Source organism: Phalacrocorax aristotelis, chromosome 5 (genome assembly GCF_949628215.1).
Source record: "Phalacrocorax aristotelis chromosome 5, bGulAri2.1, whole genome shotgun sequence".
NCBI lineage: Eukaryota > Metazoa > Chordata > Aves > Suliformes > Phalacrocoracidae > Phalacrocorax > Phalacrocorax aristotelis.
In genome coordinates this window covers 13,123,501-13,144,758 of record NC_134280.1, presented here as the reverse complement: position 1 = coordinate 13,144,758, position 21,258 = coordinate 13,123,501, and the positions used below count along the sequence as shown (strand labels likewise).

General features: G+C 42.9%; 1 protein-coding gene across 5 annotated transcripts in view; it reads right to left on the bottom strand.

Annotated features, from left to right (window-relative positions):
• SEMA5B (semaphorin 5B) overlaps positions 1 to 21,258 on the bottom strand; it is a 274,422-nt gene that overhangs the window by 185,904 nt on the left and 67,260 nt on the right. For 2 of the 5 annotated variants that reach the window (XM_075093036.1, XM_075093031.1), the window contains exon 1: positions 9,653 to 9,869. The exons of 2 other annotated variants lie outside the window; for them this stretch is intronic. The gene's annotated coding sequence lies outside the window, so the exon portion shown is untranslated. Of the gene's footprint in view, positions 1 to 9,652; positions 9,877 to 21,258 lie in introns of those variants that run through there. One more of the 5 variants, XM_075093032.1, reaches the window with a different exon arrangement.

Here is a 21,258-nt window from a genome sequence, read left to right as displayed (position 1 = left end):
AGCCTACAGATTTGCTAGCAGCAAAAGTCTGTAGAATCAATAAATATTTTAACACAGTCAATCTAACTTAGAAATTGTGCAGCCCTGCCTGAACGTTTCACAGTCCTCACAGAAGGTACAAGGAATTGCTCTTGTCCCAGCTTCCAAGTGGGAAATTTGCACCAGTGAGAAATGTAGGCGGTGAACAAACATCTTATTCCTCACTGCAGTGCTCTGCTTGGGGACGTTCCTGTCCCCACCACCTAATGCTCTGCCTCATCATTCACTCTTGCCGGAGTTCATTGCACCCTCCATTCTGTCAGCAGAACTACTCACAAATGCAGTCAGATACAGGTTAGTAAAGACCTATTTAAACTGTTCCAGTCAATCCAGGAGCTACAGCCAGATGAAGACGATTTGCCCCAGGTCTTACAGAAGCCTGTCAGGGCAGACAGCTAGTGTGAGACCATATCCCCCCTCTTTCAAACACTGAGGGTACTATTCCCAAAGCAAAGCACAGAATGAACAAATCTGCTCAAGAAACCCACACCTCAAAGGATATTTTCATTATTCTCACCCTTCTGCCTTATCCAAAACCCTCAATTCCACCCAAACATGATGAAAGTAAAGAGGCAAAAATTGTAACAAATTATAACAAATTCTAGATTATTTTCTAATAATTTATTCTTTAGCTTCACATGATGGCAGCAGTCCAAAGCCTACCCTATGCCTGAACTCTTTTTGCTAAGCACTGTGCAGACGTTGGCCGTGGCAGTCTCTGCTCCCTGGAGCTTACCAGCAAGAGATCAAGGGAAAAGACAGAGATAGAAAAAATCAGAGGACACTTCTGCACAATGGCTTGTGAGCAAAAATCCCACTCAGCCAGTAAGAAATGATTCACCGTGAAGAGATTCTGACCCTGCTACCTATTATGCTCAACAGACAATCTCACTGAAATAATTTATCTAGTTATTTACATGGCTTCCCTTAGAGCAATGTCTGAGCATTCACAAACCAGATGGGATTGTCCTCACTGCGCTCCTGAGGAGCAGCACATGCCGTTAACTTTGCGTCATGGACAAGGAATGGAGACACTAAAAAGACAAAATGTTTTTTCTAGGGAAACTAAAATCTGATCTGCCAAAACCCTGTATCATGCCAGAGAGCTCCTGCAGGAAGATGCTGCACTCAGGGATGAGCCACCACGTTAGCCATAGGCAGACCTCTCACCACCCTGTTAATTCTCCCTTGAACAATGGCTTCTAAATAGTGTAAATCGGGAAAAGGAAAAAAAGAAAAGGAAAAGGAAAAGGGAGAAAGGGAGAAAGGGAGAAAGAAAAAGGAAAATAAAAATTTAAATAATAAATAAAAAGTCATAATAAATGTAGCAATATATGGAAAAAGCAAACTGCAGCAACAGAGGAACAAGTCACCCAGTTCACTGAGAGGACTGAAGCAATTGTTTTCTACAAGAAAATTCATTCATCACATTTCCATAACCCAGAAAATGCTCCCACAGTCCCTTCTTTCAACAGTTTAAGACTAACAAGCATACGCACTCCCGCATTTCCTTCCTCTTCCTATCAGTCTTCCCTTGTGGAAGAAATCATAGGAAAGGGATGAAGATGTGAAAATTTCTGCAGCTGTTCTGCCAGGGCTGAATCCTGAAGTTGGGCAACCGAAGAGAACCCAGCGTGACAGAGCACCTCACAAAAGGACTCAGTCTTCCCTGCCAGTTGACTCTCGCTTTTTAAAATTATAACAGTGGTAATGTTTTTTTGGTGATATCCCAGGAGGCAATTCAGAGCCCGGCATACCAGGTTGCAGAGAAAATAAGATGCATCTGTTAGCAAAAACCTCCAGACACTGGTCAGCACAAACTCTTGGGTTTGATCACTAGAAGGTTTTTTGGTCTGCAGACTGCCTAATTCTCTAACCTAATAGCTCCCTTCTGGCCAGAGAATAGAGGATTCCCTAACCTAACCCTTTGATCTGCATGAAACTGAGCCTTCTCCTGAAATTACTTCTCGGATGTTTGAATTCCCTCTCAGGTTACAGCATGAAACTTTTCCTATCTCTCCCTTAAAGCAGCAGATAGACGCATGGTAAGTCGTCATCTTTCAGGATTCCTGAAGTTTGTTTCCCATTAATTTTAACAGGAACAGGATGCTCAGAGCTCCTGTTGCTGTTAAAAGAACCAGACCTGCAGACTGTGCTCAGTCAAAGCCAGAAAAATCCCAAGCCTGGTAGTCCTTCCATAGAGCTGTCGTGAATTAAAAAGAAGCGGGATAGTGTAAGTAGCAAAGTATAATGGTCAAACTTCCCCCTCCACACACCCCTCCAAATACATGCTGCCTTAGCCAAAAGCAGGGCATTCCAAAACTAGATTAATAAACTGCCCATCCTGAGGCAAGGAACCTGTGGGACTAGTGCAATAGCTGGCTCACAACCTTTGCTTAGCAGGAGAAAGGAGGGACCTCTGCTCTCCCCAAGGCTACGCTTGTATCTCCAGGGCTGCCAGCTGAGCTCTAAGTGAGATATGATGGCAGGGGCATGACTGCCACCTTGTCACTGACTGGGCAAGCCATATTGCCTTCCTCTGAGCGTGCACAAGAAGAGTATAAAAATGCTCACACCATTTTTGAAAAATCTTCAAGCACTGCAGATAAAAAGCCCAGCGACTGCTGTAGAGGAGGTGGAGCTGTACCAGAACCACCACAGGATCTGAATGTCTTCTCTTTATTCATGGGTTTTATCCTCTCTTCATCCTTATTCTAGGGTGGGAAGCGTTATTGCCCTTTTGCAAGCTATAAAAAAGCCAGCACAGCAGATGGATTAAACACCTCGCCCAAGGTCCCTCAGGACACACACATCTGCACTGCAAACTGATCTCAAACTGCCACAAACCCTACTGCCCTTCCCTCTAGCACAGCCTAATTCTCTGAATTTCATGATGATTCAAAGCTCTATTTAAAGCCCCTACAGCTATGGGCGTGTGCAAGGAATTAAGGCTGAGATAAAAAGTTTTAATTTAGCAGCTCCGGTTGAGATTCTTCTTGGTAATAGTGACACAGAGTTGCGGTGGTTTAACATGAAGTGCTAAAAAAGGTGGTATATGTTATTTGGCTTATGATGGAAACCCCCAAGAAGGTACAGTAACAATGCCAATGTCTTCCTCTTCCAAATTAGCCTGTCTTCTGAACAGTCCAGCGGTGGCCACCCAGCATAGCACAGCTTTCCCAAGCCTACCACTTGCTTACACAGCAAGAGCTGCTTTGAAACAGGAAAAAAAAAGATACAAAAGAGGTACTAACATCTCTTGCAGTCTCCCAGTGTAAGGGAAGTGGCCAAGCACAGTTACACACTGAAATGAAGGACAGCCAGGGTAGCTGACAATGTTCAGAGACACCCAGCTATGGTTTACTACTCAATCCATGCTAAGCTCTTTAGGTAAGCTTTATTATTACAGATGGTATTGCTTGCCCTAGATCTGATGACCAAAATGGGGTTGCTCTCTGTAATCCTTCAGAGGCTGCTTATAAATCGCAGAACACTTCACCTCTGGACACATGGCACTAATAGATAATAATGTAAATGGTCCAACATTTTAACCTTAACAGTCATTTGCTTGGGTTGTGGTATACAAAAATGAGGTCAGGAACTCTGGTCACAAGCTTGAAGTTAGAAGAGCCTCGGTCCGGGGTCATCTGGACCCCCCTGGCCTTTACAGCACTGCGCACATAGCTGACACGTAACAGCCACCTATAGGCTGGAGTTGCAAAGGTGACAGTGGGCTATATTGTTCCTTGCCCCTAGGCAGCTGCACCCCACAGGCTCCAGTCACCTCCACCGCCCGGACCCCATCAAAGTCATTATGTCTATAAAGAAACAGCAACAGCAGTAACACGATTGCTGTGAAAATAATTTGAAGACATCAACTCCCAAACACACGCAGGAAATAAAATCTGCTTCTGTATGAGCCTTTCCACTTTTCTCAGGCATCTGTGAGATGTCCTTTATAAAACATGAGATAAGGGCAGACTTGTTGTTCAGACTGCATATCTGTGTGGTTCCTTAGATACCAACGAAAGCCCAAAGGCAGGTCTTGGCATCTCATCCCCTTCTCATAAACACTTTCAGAAAGTTAGAGTTGACTTTGACATGAACATGATGAGAAATGGGGAGCTATCTGTGCCATTCTGGGGAACATGCCAAACCCTATATTAACAGCCCCCACCCCATTAAAAACAAAACAAAGCAAAAATCAACAAAAAACAACCCTCCTGTTTGCTGCTGATTAGGCAGCCGAATTAAAACTGATGAAGTGATTGGACAGGATCCAAAGCTGTTTATCTGCACATAAATCACCGACATGCTTTACTCAGCCAGTATGGATTTACTGAGCTAGGGGAAAGACCTCTTATTCAGAATGCTGATTATTACAGCAATTAAAATATCAATGAAGCAAACATTTGGGGTAGAAAGCTGTTAGGGGCTCCTGGAGAAATCATCCTATTAAATATGAATTCAAACAAATATCTAATTAAAAACAAAATGAAGTTTTAATAGAGAGTTGGTCTGTTTCTTCTGCTTAAGTATATGATGTTAGAAAAATCAAATTCTAAAGGAGGAAAGAAAGGTGCAAATTAACTAGCTGGACACGCCAAAGGAGATTAACAAGGAAGGCTGATACATATTTTATGATCGCAAGGGAATGAAAAAAAATTAAGAGATGTACTGTCAAACCAGACACAGTGTTAATAGCTAAAGTATATGGCAATAAGAACTGCTGTTTCCACAGCTATTCATGTAAACTGAAAATTGGGAGCAAGCTGCAGCAAAAGAAAATAAGTCACACTTTTTTTTTTTTCCAATTTGAAAATATGTGTAAAATAAATCCCAACCCCCAGCATTCACTCTCTATATCCCAACCCCCAACAGCAAGACAAAAACTGTCATTTCAGCAAGATACAACTTCCAGGCAAGTGAGACAAGTGACAATTTCTTACTATTAATCATGGGTTATTTATGCAATTTTTCTGCTTATCAGAATCACTGGCCTGGAGATTATCTCCTCTTTCCCCTTTGAATCCTGAGAAACTATTTAACATGGGAAGTCGCTAAGGGGGGGCAAAGAGGGGAGAATGTCATGTAGCCAAGTTATGCATCCCAGCTGGAATTTGGGCTGATGTCTTGCAGTTCTGACTCCTTCAGCCAAGTTTCATACAGGAAGCACAAATGCGCCAAGGGCGCAGTGAAATACACTGGAGCCAATAAATAGCACGTGACTCCATCAACACACTCATGCTGTGGATCCCATCATGAAACCCTTAGTCACCTTGCAACATGTTTGCTCATAAGGTAGCCAACAACTTGCACAAGAGGAAGGCTCAGCAGCCAAGATGATCCTCTGATGGAGCCTTACAGATGCAGAGTATGCTCGTATGAGGGATGTATATGCAGAGCCCTTCCAGAAGAGGCAAACGCCCATATATAAGACTTATATGGAAACACCAGCCATGGAAAGTCATGGTGTCACCAGTGAGGTAAAGGGCAAATTGCTGTGAGGAACACCACCAGCCCTGGGAAGACAACCTGCTCTTGGCACAGAGGCTCCTCTCCAAGCCTGGGAAGGGTAAGGGGGTACCAGAGAGGAGCAGGAGTCCCCATCGGTTCATGCAGTTTTCACCCATACTCAGTAATCTGTTCCAGCTGTGCTGCAGAACAGGAATTTGTCACCAAGCGACTGTCAGAAGGGGATCTTTCTAAGACCCTGGTTTTGTCTTCAGTGTTGGATTATTTATCTTTTTTTCCTCCAGTTACACACAGCACACATGCAGCGCTGATCCTCCTGCTCGGCACACCAGTTGCCCCTGGCCTCACTCGAACAAAAAGGTGGCTTCATGTTTAATTAAATCCCCTTAGATGACCAGGAAGAAGTTTCTAAAATTCTTATATTTAAATTTTGTAATACATGCATTACAAAGACTCGTAATGGTTACTTTAAAAAGCTATTAGTAGCAAGAATAATTTCAGCAAGCATAGGAATACCTCAATTTTTGTGCTGGAGTAAGCCATAACTCTTGAGGAAAGTAGTTGACAAATTACTTCACAAATTTGTCAACTACTTTGGAGCCATCAAGATGAAAAGCTTCATATAAATGTTGTATGATATTTTTATGTATATATAAAAAAAACACTTTTACTGGACTGCTGATAAAAGCCTGAGCTACAAAGGAACTTGTTCCCCCAGTTGAGAAAAGGCAAGCTGCTAGACAAATCAGTCCAATCTCTTCCTTTCAAAAAATATAAAGCAGTATAACTTTCAGGAGCAACACCTCATCTGTTTTTTTTTCCAGACTGCCTATCAGAAATCAAGCAGTAAGTAAACATTTGAAAAGTGTTCCTCTGAGAGCAAAGGTTTAGATTTGAGTCACAGGATCCACTGAAAAGAAAAATTGCTTCTGTGCATTGGGACCGTGCCTTCCCTTCTGAAAACTTTATAAAAAGAATAAATGGAGATAATCTTTTTACAAGGTATAGCCCATATGGAAATTCATTATTGCTTCCCTTTAAAAAAAGTAAAGATAGTTCAGAAAGTGAGAATGGGGTCACTATTAAAAAAACCCCAACGTATGCAGAAGATTTTCTAACTACTATATCCAGTAAAAGTATGGTTAAAAAGCTTTATCATAGTCTAAAATGAAGCTCCTGTTGATGAGAACATGAGATAAACAAAAGAGGGAAAGACATAATAAAGCCCTAAATCACTAAGAGTATTTAATGCAGAAGTGGGGTTATATATACCCAGAGATTGTTGATTAAATATTTTAAGGATCCATTCTTCTCCTAGTACAAAACACTTGCTCGAGTAGCTTCAGCGCTCCCACTCCCAGAAGACTGCATTACTGCTTGTAAGCCCCGCTCAATCACTGCTGTGGAGGCTCAGCTGAAAGGAATCATTGTTCCTGCTTTACAAAAGCAAAACTGAACCTCCAGAGAAGGTGACTGATTTGCAAAGGATTTATGGCAAGCCAGTGGCACAGCTGGGGGAAGGGAGGAACCCCAACTTATGGGCTGGTGCCTCCCAAACACTAGTCCCCATTGCCTGCAATGTTTCTACCAAGAATCCAATGGAGTTAGGCACTATTTTCATTCTTGCCTATTCCACATCCAGCCGTGACTATTAATTTAAGGCTACCACTAAGAGCATGTATATATACATGGAAGGTCACAGAAGCAGGGCCCGGGATACTGCTTGAGCACAGCGTTTATGTCTAGATTCTACTTTCAACAGGTGTGCATCTAAATAAACTTCTGCCTTCAGTGGATTTATACTGGAGATGAAAATTTTATCCTAAAAGGCCTAAATTAAAACTACAGCTGCTTGGAAATAGTTTTCCATTGTAGCTGACATTCATCCCGATTTCAATCTGATTACATAGTGTAAGTGTGGCAGGCACCTGAGGACAGAGCATAATCCCGCACCATATGCACGCTGTGATACCCAGACAAAGCAGCATTAAGTCATGGAGCCAGACAGAGAGCCCTGGGTGGTCACACCAAGCCACACACTCTTCTTTAACAATGATTAATTTAGGTGACTGGATGAGTCAAAGACTCAGAGGGAGCTTTAGTTCATTACCGGGTTTTTTTTGTCTTTGGCTATTCCAAGAGAAGTTTTAAGGAACAGTGGATCTTTTTAGCATATAGTCATGATTCTCATTAGCGTTGAAAATATGAATATGAAAAGAGTAGAAGGAGAGATGGGAAATAACTGCAAACATCTTTAAACACAGAAAATGCCTTTCCTCCCCCAAAGAGTACAGCTGCTGAGCACCATTCTGGGCAATGAAGATCACAGGAGTAAAACCCATTGAGCAAAGTTCACTCTTTGCAATTGTTTGCAAACCAGACCAAGGAAGCTGTAGGCAGATCTCTCAAGGAAATTCCCAACACAACTCCCTTCTGACAGTAAAGCTTGATTTGTCAACATTGACGCGTCCAGTCTTTTGGTTTCACCAGGTTTATCAAAAAAGAGGTGTGAGGGGACCAAGCTTGTCTTGTTGGTCTCCGTTAGCACCCTGCACGGCTCCCTGCCAGCTCACATTGCAGGATGGCAGGGTAACAGCTTATACGGCCTGTGCTTTTACAGCACCCCCAACATTGTAGCAGCCATGACACAAACCAAAGCACTGGCAACCCAAGCAGATTTTAAGATCGAACTCAGAGGGCTTGTAGGATCCCCAATAAGCAGTCAAGCAGCTCTCACTAAAACAATGTTCCCCTGCCTCTAGACTGCCCACAGTACAGGAAGGACGTGCCTGAGCAGGCCTTGAGAGCATACGGACCACACAACTATTCCTTTTTCTCTAGGGAGAGTGGCACTTGGTCCTTCTGCTGTGTAACTTTTTCCAGCAGCAGGATGGGGCAATATGGTCCTGTCCTCCCTTGTCAGATGACCAAACTTAGGCTCAGCATCTCAACCTGCAAATAAACAGTGTATCTGGGATTTCTGGGTCTTACTGAACACCTCTCTGCAGCCTGTTCGCTGCATATGGCACCATCTGATCAATTCCTGATGCCTCCTTCACACCTCCTCTTTTTCAGAGGACTCCCAGGCTGGGAGCTGCCTGCAGGACCAATACTGCCACTTCCCCCGGAACAACTTTGTGTGAACCCATATCTCTTCATCAGACAGTCCAGAGGGAAATGAAACACCAGGATGGGACCAGATTGGTTATTCTGGCAAACTCTGTTGGGTCGATCATTCTAGAAAACCAGAGAGAAACATTTTATATTTCTGTCAAAATAAAAAATTATTTTTCCATAAGGAAATTAAAAATGCTTTTCGATTTTCCAAATAGAAGTTCCAGCCTTTCCAAAGTGGAAAAATTTCCTAGTTTCAGAGAATACAAACTGGGCACAATCTGTAAATAGTATCTTCTTGTAATGCTACTGTGGAAAAGCAGTATTACAAAGGTAACCCCTTGCAATGCTATTTACTGAGTCTGGGATATATTTTTGGACCAAGCCAATCTATTTCCATTTACTCTTCCCCTGCCCATACTGCATCACGCGTAATCATACTGTGTGATTGTGAAGTAGTAGGTATTTGTATAACAATGAATTCTGGTTAAACACACCAACAACATTATTTTGGATTTGAACCAGTATAACCAGGGCCTGAATTTGACCTACCTTTTTAGTTGAACAGTGCTTCCCCCGCCCACTAAACAGCATCTGCAAAAGTTGCATCATCTCCCTGCACTGCAGCAGAGACATATTTTTTTGTATCCAAATGATATCAGAAACCTACCTACTTCACACACAGTCTGAAATATAAGGTCCTTGTTCCCACCAGCCAAGGAAGAAAGTCCCATTGAGTCCAATGGCAGCAGAGTTAAGAGAGCCCTAAGTCATCTGGAAAACCCTACATCTAACATCTGTCATTCTTGGCCTTGTCCAAAATCACAAATTGGCTGTGGCAGCCTCAGAAACAGAGGCCAAGTCTTCCAGCTCCCAGGTTTGTGCTTTAACTACTTGACATATCCTCTCATCACTGGAGTAGGAGGAACAGAATGATCAGAGATCAAAACCCCTCACGCTGAGCAATCTGAAAACATCATGTTTCAGCACAGCAGAGATGTCTGTCATTCCATCACTAACTCACCAGCCGAGAGGCCAAGTCCAAGACAAATGTCCCGGCAGCAGTCCAAGGTCAGAGTCCCAGAAGGTAAACTCGTCAAGAATTAGTGATGTAAACGCTCCTTCTCAGAGGCAGTCCCACTGCAGTCTTCTCTGAACCCCTTGGACTCTGCAAACTTCCTTCCCTGGCATGCCTCTTTGGCCTTCTTCCTTCTATTTTTCTCAGAAGCTTCTTTGTGGATGATTTATCTAGGGAAAAAAAAAAAAAGGCATTTTTTCCTTCATTAAAAAAGAAGTGTGCCTGCATTTGGCCAATACAATAATAATGTTATAAAGTCCTCTTGGAGGAAGGGTCTCTCTACTTCTGTCAGGTCCCTCCTCTTTCCTGAGTTATGTGACTAAGATCTTGGGAAAACAGCTCATAGCCTTCACGGTAAGCATCACCTCCACTTCTCCCTTCTCCCTCCTCACACCATTTTTTGAAAAAAGCTTAAATGATCCCATGCCTGGTCTGAGCATCAAGTCTGATATAGCCATCATCTCTGAAGACCCTACTTTTCATCCATCACTGACCAGGACACAGAATCCCTATTCAGTGTAAACGTGACTCAGTTTAATTTTTCCAAAGGCCATTTGTTTACTTTCTGGTAGAGACTAATGAGTAAATATTATTTGGTAGGCTAGAATTTCATGAATCCCAACTAAAATGAGGGCTCCAGATCACTAGATGCAGCATAAACATATGGTAAAAAGTTTGTAATCATCCCCAAGACTACAGAGGCATCCTGTGAGGCAGCCAGGAAAGGAACTGAAATCAGTTTTCTGAGTCCCAGTGTAGAGTCTTAAACATAAAGCCATCTTTCCTCCATATTTCTGCCCTCAAAAACCATTAATTTTCTGAGTTTCTGCCTAGCTAGCAAATATCTAAAGCTAGCCATCACCCATCTCCAGTATCGACTCACTCACAATTTTAATTGCAATCGGTTTCCTAAGTTGTCGTCTCTTCTCATAGTAATTTTTGCTAAAAATATACCTCCCATCGTTGCATGGGCTCCATTCTAATGAAGCTACACTGTTCTCTCCACATGTTTGGCACTGCATTTAAAAATCAAAGTGCCAAATTCCTCTGTGAACTACTCAGATGCAGCACTTATATATGCCTGTCCAATTCAAAGACAAGCCAAACTTTGACCCTAAATAAGTTGATATATGAAAACACGATAATGTTTCTTTGTCTACAGGAAAAAAGAGATTACTGTAAAGCCTTTACTTAATTCTTTGTGGCTGTATTACAAAACAAGCAATTATAAATCTCAGATTGTTCTAAACAGTACAAGTAAACTTAACAAAACAAGATACACATGCCAACATCATAAATGCTTTTCTAAACAGAAATGTTAGGCACAGTTAAAACACCACTTCAAGTCAGGACAGTCCAGCAGTAATTACAAGTGTTAAGAACATAAAAAGCGAAGACCAGACTCAGAGCAGAACCCTGCCTTTTTCACCTATAAAGAAAAAAAAGTTCAAAGAAAACGCAAGAAAGAGTGAACAAAACTTCAGAGGAGTAATGAAGTCCGGAGCCCGCCCCATATGCAGCGCTAACGATGGCTCTGTTAGTGAGCTGAAGAGGAATGGTGTAAAGGATGGAGAATCTGCCAGACACTGACAAGCTGAGATAAAATGAAAAGACACAGTTATAAAGACTTCTTTTCCCTTGGTGATGAACTACTCTGTTCGACTACAGACCCAGAGCAGAGGGAGGAATTAGTCTATGGTAGCTAACAAAAAAAAAAGGTGACTGACACCTACTTAAAGGAGGGAAGATATGGTAAATAAGTCTTTAGTTTTACAAAATGGGAAAGAGTTTTCTCATCCCACAAAGCTTCTCCCAATTTAAATGGGGATGAAAATGAGACCTTCTAGGGAAAGACCATGTGGCACCTGCACACCAAGGAACAACCCAATGGCCGAGCATAAAAGACTGAAGTTTAAACCTCCACACTGCCCAATTTAACCAGACCCTCTAACATTTGTCTTTCACTTCTCAGCCGAAAGTCTAAGCCACAGTTTCTGGCTATTCAGGGAAATGTATATACCTGTACCTTAAATAGTGACCTGCAACTACTAGCACATTCCCAGCCAACTCTGCTTTCTAATAACACATGATACCAGCCTGCCTAAGCTATATAAAATACCCCAACAAATTCCAAATCATCCATGCTTCCACCTCTTAACAACAGAGAGGTCTGAGAGCATGAAGGCATGTTTTCACACTAATCACACAACTTTCTGCAGCTCCATGCTTCCCCTGCTCAGTGCAAACACACACATTTGCGGGCATTAATAGGGGCATCTAGGACCGTTATTCAGAGAAGTGGAGGCAAGAAGGAACCAACAGATCATTTTCTCCAACCTCCTGCTGACAACTCGGCTTCCCCATTTGCACAGCTAAGTCCAGTAAGTGCTACATATTAGTTGATGAACACTGGCAATGTGCTATATAGGTCCAAAAAATATTCCCACAAAATAACAGGGAGCATTACCTTTCCTATGGTCCTGGAACAACTCTACCAGTATAAATTTTATGCGTTATTCTTCAACAACTTCCACAACTCATATGAGGGATGGATTAAATCCACGATTGTTGTTCTCTGATGCTCTTTCACAGAACATCACAAACACTTTATTACTAATTTTTAGCTCATCTGCAAAGAGGAGAAAAGATCTGAGAGCAACTGGGACAACAAGCCCTCAGAGCACCTTACAAACTTATGACTGGAACAGAAACTTAGAAACCAAAACTTAGAAACTCACAGTTGGAATAAGGAGCTAGAAGCTAAGGCAGCTCATACATCCCATAGGGGATGTAGCAAAACCAAGAGACAAAACAGAATAGATTGCAAAAATTGATTCATTTCTGATGTAGAGGAAACAATGTCCACACCAGTAAACATGGCTACTCCTGCAAGCATTTATGTGTTTGCAGAGGGGAAAAAATCTTGACCAGAAATTAGGTTTCCATCTGGAACTTTCTGGTAGCTGGAAACTGAAAATTTTCAAATTTTGCAATTAAAATCTCAAAGCTTACAGAAAGGTTTCTATAACAGCAATGTTTTTACAGGATTAAATTAATTTTCCAACCAGCTCTCCAACATACACATCTATAGTAGCATGTAACAACCAGTGATAGTATTTAGGCTGACCCATTTTCCCGGCAACAAGTAACACTGCTTTATTTCTCTTTGGGACACCACCTTTTTCATCTCAGATAAATTATGGAATAAAATCTAATGTCTTCTCCACTTCCATTGCTGCAGGCAGAGACCAATGCCTTAAGATTTTTTTTCTTTTTCAGTGTACAGTTAGGTCCCTAGCAAGCTCTGCCCATCAGATTATTCCATTAACTTTCCAAATGACATAAGATCACAGTTTTACATTCAATTCTTGATCATTATCAAGGTCTTGGAAAAATTGCATTAATTTTTGAGCAGCTCAAATTCTTACGAGAATTCTGTTACTTAAACACAGTAATCATCTGCTGTGTTGGACAATACGAGCCATTTCCATTCACCGAATGCTATCATTTAATTTCATTTTCAGACATTTGAAAAACCACCTGTGGGTGACCATTAGCTGTTAAATGGGATCTCTACAAATCCTCATTAATTAGGTACCCTGTGCCCATCAATATATTTAAAATAAAGCATGAAACATCAACTGTATATCTGTGCCGCAAAGCGATAAACATCTTTGTTAATCACTTTTCTTCATCGTATTAGAATCACCAATTTAAATATCAGTGTCAGTTCTTGCATTGCTTGCTAATTCCAGTAATTTACACTGGAAATACGTTTGGTCCACTTTTACTCAGATGTGAGGTTCCAGCAGTACGCATTCGTAGCCTTTCTTTCATTAAGCCCTCTTGGCAACAATTACAAGGCTGTTTTCAGACATGCCCCTAAAAAGTGCTGTAGCAGGCAGGAGACTAAGAGCCCATTTGGAGCAGTGAGACCTGTAGGTGGTTAATTAAGATCAAGCGTTGCATTACTAACAGCCATCAGGTCAGCTCTGCTTCAAGGAAACAGTGGAAGTGGAATACAAGAGTAGGATTTTGAACAAGTGCCTCCGGGGTGTCCAGTTGTCTCTGCAGCACAGCAAAGAGTGAAGCCCCCATGTCCCATGCAACTCTAGGAAAAATCCCCACCAACCTTTCTATAACATGGTTCTGACCAGACACAAACGCTGTGAGGCTGCAAATCTCCATGCGGTCTATAAATCTCAGCTCGTATAGCCACAGCACACTTAACTTTTTGTTTCATATTGTGAAGCCACAAAACCCCGATTTCTTTCTTTACTGCTAGAGTTGGAAGAAGGATTCTCAACATGTACCGATGCTACTGTAGTGTCTTTATTCCTATAAGGATTATTAATGCAACTAATGGTCATGATGGGCAAGGCTGGACAAAACGCCGCTGGGCTCCCTGGTCGAACGTACTGTATCAAGCAGGAAAGGTTCAACTCCACACTTGCCCATCGTGACCATCATGACCATTAGTTGCATTAATAATCCTTATAGGAATCCTGAAGTTGAATTTGCTTGCCGAATTTGGACTTGCTGAATTTGGAAACCAGAATATTTCTACCTAGTTTGTCATAACTACCTCATTAAGCAAACAATTTCCCTTTCTGCCTGCCCTTAACTGTCTAAAAGTTTAGCCTCATTTCCAATTTGAATTTGCCCTTTATTAAATGAATTCATTGTTCTTTGTGTTACTACTTGTGTTATGTGTCATTTCCTTTTCCTGGTATTAAATGACCCTTGAGATGATCATCCTGCCATTAAACATTTCTTTAGATTAAATTGGCTACATTCATTCCCACTCTCACATGTCTCTATTGAATGCCTCTGGGTTAAAGTCAAAGGGGTCATATCCAAGCAGGACCTCACAGTGGGCATCTGCTATCGACCTCCTAACCACGGTGACGAAGCAATGTTTGGGGCACTACAGCAAGCTTCTGGCCAACAGAACCTGGTCCTGATGGGTGACTTCAACTACCCAGACATCTGCTGGAAGAACAATGCGGCAGCTCGCATGTCATCCACCAAGTTCCTGGTATGTATAGACGACTGTTTCCTGATACAAATGTTAGATGTGCCAACCAGAAATGAGGCACTGCTGGACTTGCTATTCACAAAATGAGAAAGCCTGCTTTGTAATATCTTGGTTAGTGACAGCCTTGGCTGCAGTGACCACAATATTGTGGAGTTCGGGATGCTGCTGAGTGTGCTGAAGGTCAGCTCTAAGACAAGGATTCTTGATTTTAGAAGAGCAAACTTCAGTGCACTCAGGGCTCAGTTGGGAGCGATTTGATGGGAAGCTTCCATGGAATACAGAGGAGCTAGTGAGAGCTGGGAATTCTTCAAGAACTCTCTATTGGAAGCACAAAGCCAATTTATCCCCTACAAAGGAAAAGGAAGTAAGCGGAGCAAGAGGCCCCCATGGCTCAACCATGACCTCCTGGGTCTACTCAAATCCAAAAGGGAAGCACACCAGAAATGGAGAAGTGGAGGATTATCCGCCGAGAACTACAAGGGCATAGCCAGAGAGTGCAGAGATGCAGTCAGAAGAGCAAAAGCCCAATTTGAACTGAAACTGGCTGTAGACATAAAAAATAACAAGAAAGGGTTCTTCAGACATGTCAACCAAAAGCGGAAAAAGAAGGAAAACATAGGCCCACTGTTAAACTGAAAAGGAGAATCAATCACCAATGATGCAGAAAAGGCAGAGGTCCTCAACACCTTCTTCACCTCGGTCTTTACCAGCACTGTAGGGTCCCAGGCTTTGGGAACAAAATTGCCAATTGAACCAAACACTGACCCGCCATCAGTGAAGGAAGAGTTAGTATATGAACTACTACAGGAGCTTGACCCCCACAAATGAATGGGCCCTGACGCCATCCACCCGAGGGTGTTGAGAGAGCTGGCTGACATCATCGCAAGGCTGCTCTCCATAATCTTTGAGAAGTCATGGAGAACGGGGGATGTCCCAGAGGACTGGAGGAAGGCAAATGTTACTCCTATCTACAAGAAGGGCTCAAGGGAGGATAGGTAACTATAGGCCCATCAGTTCTACTTCAGTCCCTGGGAAAGTTATGGAACGAATCCTCCTGGGGCCATCACAAGTCAATTGAAGCACGTGATTGGGAAAAGCCAACATGGCTTCACTAAAGGCAGAGCGTGCTTGACAAACTTGGTGGCTTTCTATGACAAAGTGACTTGCCTGGTTGACATGGGGTGGGCGGTAGACATTATTTACCTGGACTTCTCCAAGGCCTTTGATATGATCCCCCATAGTCTCCTCCTGGAGAAATTGATGTGTTATGGCCTAGATCAGTGGTCTGTGCAGTGGGTGGGGAACTGGCTGACAGGCTGCACCCAAAGGGTGGTGGTAAATAGCTCTTTCTCAAACTGGCAACCTGTCACTAGTGGAGTCCCCCAGGGATTGATATTGGGCCCAATGTTATTCAAACATCTTTATAAGTGATCTGGATAATGGGATCAAGTGTAGCCTGATGAAGTTCGCTGATGACACCAAATTGAGTGGGAAATAGACATTCCAGAAGGGAGAGCTGCTCTGCAGGGAGATCTGGATAGGCTGGAGGAGTGGGCCAGCAAGAACCTTATGAATTTCAACAGGGGCAAGTGTAAGGCCTTGCACCTGGGAAAACATAATCCGGGAGTGCAGCACAGACTGGGATCCACCTGGCTGGAGAGCAGCTCTGTGGAAAGGGACCTGGGGGCCCTGGTGGACAGGAAGCTCAACATGAGCAAACAGTGTGCTGCTGCGGCCAAGAAGGCCACCAGGGTGCTGGGTTGCATCAAAAAGGGCATCGCCAGCAGAGAGAAAGAAGTCATTATCCCACTCTACTCAGCGCTTGTCAGGCCACACCTGGAGTCCTGTGTACAGTTCTGGTCCCCGCTGTACAAAAAGGATGTGGACAGGCTGGAAGGGGTCCAGAGAAGGGCCACTAAGATGACCAAAGGACTGGGAAGCCTGCTATATGAGGATAGGCTGGGAGAGCTGGGTTTGTTCAGCCTTGAGAAAAGGAGGCTCAGAGGGGATCTCATCACCATGTGATGTACTTAAGGGGTAGCTACAAAGAAGATGGAGTCTCCCTTTTTCCAAGGAGTCCCATGGAGAGGACAAGGGGGAATGGACACCAGTTGCCCTTGGGGAGATTCCAGTTGGACATGAGAGGGAAATTTTTCACAGTGAGGACAGTCACCATTGGAATAATCTCCCCAGGGAAGTGGTTGACTCGGCCACGTTGGACACCTTTAAGATTCGGCTGGACAGGGTGCTGGGCCATCTTGTCTAGACTGTGCTCTTCCTAGAAAGGTTGGACTAGATGGTCCCTGAGGTCCCTTCCAGCCTGTGATTCTGTGATTCTGTGAAATATCAGTAAGGTTAAGGCAGCTGTGAGTTTCAACTGAATTACCTCTCCCTTTGTTTGTATATTTTTTAAACTCAGCTTTTTTCTTTCATATGCATAGTACCTTCTCACTTTTCACATGCAATTTGACAGTCATTTCCTCAGCTGTGATCTTTTCCTGGTCTTTCTCTGGATCTGGACCAAAACCCACCTTTTGTTACAGAAGACTGCAGGGTAATGATCCATTTTTCAATGCATCTGTGTGAACAAACACAGCAAATGCTGAGGGGAGCAGATTTTGAAGTGAATCAAGTAAGTATATGAGTGTGGGAACCAGGGCCCGAAACCCATCTTGGAAAGACATTTCTGAGCTACCTTAATAGGGTCAGCCCGCCATATTGCAAAAGAGCACTGATGGACAGAAGAATTAAAACTTGTCTGATCAGTTTAAGCACAGGCATCCCTCACAGTCACTTTCTGCATGTGTGCACATGCACTCACGCAAACACACATGCTTCTTCACCCGTAGGATCAAACCTCTTAAATTTCTTCCATGATTGATTTGCAAATAGTTTATAACACAACTGGAGCCCCACCTAGAAGCCTGTGTTGCAGTATGCACATTCTGCCCTCTGAAGGTGCCTGTTTCTAAGGCTTTTTTTTAAACAAATATGGGTATGGATATAAATATAACCTGAACATGTAAATATATATATCTATATGTACACAGACATTTATTTATAATTTTGGCCTCATATACCCCCAGAGAGCAAAACACTTGGTAATGATTCTTTCGGTGGGGCTGTGCCAGCACGGTGAAAATCTCTCTGCTCTTAACTAGTCCAAAGGCACTTAAACTCATGGAGATATAAATTGCCAGAAGTAGAAATCTATTGAACGTAAGAAATGTGCTTTAGATAAACAGCAGGGAACAAAGTACAAGATGGCCTAGTGTTACTTGGCTTGATGAAGTTTTAGTTTCCCTGGATCAGCAGCAGAGCTTTTAATGTTCCTCCTTTACTTTTAATGAAACTTTACCACAGAATCTCCCCTGTATCATGACCTGGGATTCATAAAAACAATGCAACAACCTATATATTCTTCTGATTATATTTTCTAAAGCCAAATTTACATGGGCCATTTATAAGTCACTCACCAGAAAGCAGAAGAGAAGAAAAGAATGATTTCCATCTCTTTAATAAAAAGCAAATGCCTCAAACCAAACAACAAGCAAAAAGCAGCAATTCCATTTCCTGCATTGTACACAGCACTGTGACACCAGCAGTGACTTTTATGATACCATATGCCCTGCTGAATGGTGTTTCACTCAGCTGATGTAGCCTTATTGGAAGGTTAATAAAGAGGCATGATCTTTGGCTAATAAAGGCTGAGTCCATTATAAAGGAGATACATTTCAACCTGTAGGGACAAAGAGGGGGTAAAAAAAAGATAGGCAGGAGAAATCTCTGCTGAGGGCACTATTGGAATGCCATAAATTGCAAAGCAGGGATGAGGGGCCTGTTATGGGGTTTCACTATGACAGTACATGGGGCAAGCAGAGCCAGGACTTGCTCCAAAGCCCCCAGCAAGGTTGCTTCCCCAGGGTCACACGGCAAACCCTGAGCTTGTTTCTCAGCTTGAGGATTACAGAAACCAATGACCCAGCTCTCCTCTGCTTCTATATTTGACGCTACTTATCACTTGATGGACTGTGTTGCAATTAAAAAGACAAGAAGGGGTTGCCAGCCTGGGGGACTTTTTTTCCTCCAGGATGCGAAAGAAAGAAGGTCTCAGATGCAAACCACCTCTGAGGCACACATGTGGAAGTGTGAGCTGTACCATCCCTGAGAGATGGGGCTGGTCCACCCCCAAGCACCAAACTGCCTCCATAGAAAAGAGGAATCCTTACCTGCTTTTTCTACCACTGCTGAGAAAATGGGAAGCAAAGTTCGTTTTCATTGAAGCAAGCCTTCTTTTCACATATGCACCCATTTCTGCAGAGCCTAAGCCTGGCAGGCTTCTTCCAGCCTCCCAGGAAAGCATTTCCAGCACACCCTGTCCTGAGACCCTCCCTCCCTCTGTTCCCACACACACACACACTCAAATCTCATCAAGGTAAACAAGCGGTAAGACCTCAGGATTAGGTCTACTGACCTCAGAAGGAATTTTTCTCAAACCAGAATTAAGCCTGGAAGGATTTTGTCCTTACTGAGAGGCTTCTAAAGGTTTCCCACATAAGAGCTTCCTGAAAATGACTTGTGGAATTTACATCCCGCTTTGCTCCCTCAGTCACTTTGGCAGCTTATCCTGGAGGGCACCGGAGCTGCCACTCAGACAAGCCATCAGCTCACAGCCTAACAAATTATTGATTCTCTCCTCACTTTGAAGCAGACAACAACAAACTCCTAAATGCACTGCATCCTTCAATATCTCCCTCTGGAGAAATATCCGTTTGTGACATTGGCAGTAAGGGGGCATTTCCATCTCTCCGGCCATGACGGCTGGATGGAGCGCTGCACTTTATGTATTTTGTTCTTCTGCTTTCAACCAAGGATTGGTGACTAGGGGAGATTTTTGCATAGAGCGTGACTTTCAAATCCACACTCAGACATACATACAAACGTTCAAGTGCACATATATAAAATTGATTGAATTTGGAATGAAGAAGGTGTCCAACAGAAAATGGGGTTAAGAGCTTGTTTTTTCCCAGTATTACATTATTAAGAGGCAAACACAGTTTTCCGTGCGTCATGCACTTAATGAGCTCCAGATTGCAGGATACAAAAAGATCTTGACATTGGCTTGAAGAACCAAATGTTCAAAGTGATCTGGATACATTGAGGCACTTCATCATAAATGACATATCACCACATTGCGTATCAGTTTTGCGAAGCTCCTGTTATTTTTCTGCAACTCATAGCAGTGTCCCAAGCTTTCTTGTTTTCCTCCTGCCTTCTCCACTGCCTGCTCACTACGGATGTAGGTTCTCCCTTGACCCACTGCTCTGAGGGGCTGAGCATTCTGCTGCTGATGGTATCCCAACTCTGCAGCCCCCAAATGCTGAAACCAGCGTGCAGCAGCCAAAATGTGCTGGGGACTCATAACTAGACTCATGTTAAGAGCAGCATGAAGAGTAGCATCTACTTCTACCTCTCTGCTTGTAGTCACGGGAGCAGCTCTCCCTCATGTCAAGGGCTAGAAATGAGGTCATTCGATGGAGTCCATCACAGACTGCCTCATTGGGGTATACAGGACAGACCAAGGAGCTGAAGCCAGGAGCTGCAGCTCACAGTCTTTCATTACATCTATGCAATGCCTCCCACTGCCTTGCGCCATCTCACATTAGGACTACAAGGGGTCCCTTGGGCAAATTCTGCCTGCTGCCGGCTTAGAATACAGATAAATCCATCAGCCCATCTATTCTGCATTGAAATCAATATGGTTTTCATGCAAATTTTTACTACATGTGCTGCACCAATTCTAAACATTCATTCAGTTGACACACCTAAATAGCTCTGAAAAGGATATTATGGCTTATCAGGTCAATGATCTACAATTTTATATCTCCCTAAACACATATTCATAAACATTGTTAAGGTTATTGTGTGAAACTCTTATACCATTTCTAAGTGTATTTTTTGCAAATGCTAATTTTATCAGAAACGTTAAACAGCAAAAAAAATTACTTTTTGCTTCGGCCACTCCTTCTCCGATTAAGACTGATATAACAGAAATTTCAAATGTGCAAGAAATACTCTGTGCAACAAATACTCTTCATTGTCCCTGTGTATTGCAGTATGTCCCAATTTCAGAGTCTGCTTTGCTTTAGATAACGTTGCCAAGTTACTAAAAAAAACCCTCAGCAATGGGCTGTTTGCATCCCAGGGTCATAATAATGTATCCTGGTGACACTGAAACACCAAGATGTAAACAATAAAGAGACAGAAGGACGTTGACCCAAGTGTCTAAAAAAACTGCAATTCCAAAGCAAAGTGGTATTTAGACCGTTGGATACGTTATCGGTACAGGTACTTGCAGAGCTAGGTGCCAATTTTAGCATTTCTCAGATGAACTTGCAAACTGAGTTCGTCTATTGGGCTTACTGCAGAATAGAGACCTCTAACAGATGCAGATTCGTATACACTGTAGAGGCTGAAATAATCACTTCTAGCCCCACGGCAGAGAAATAGGAAG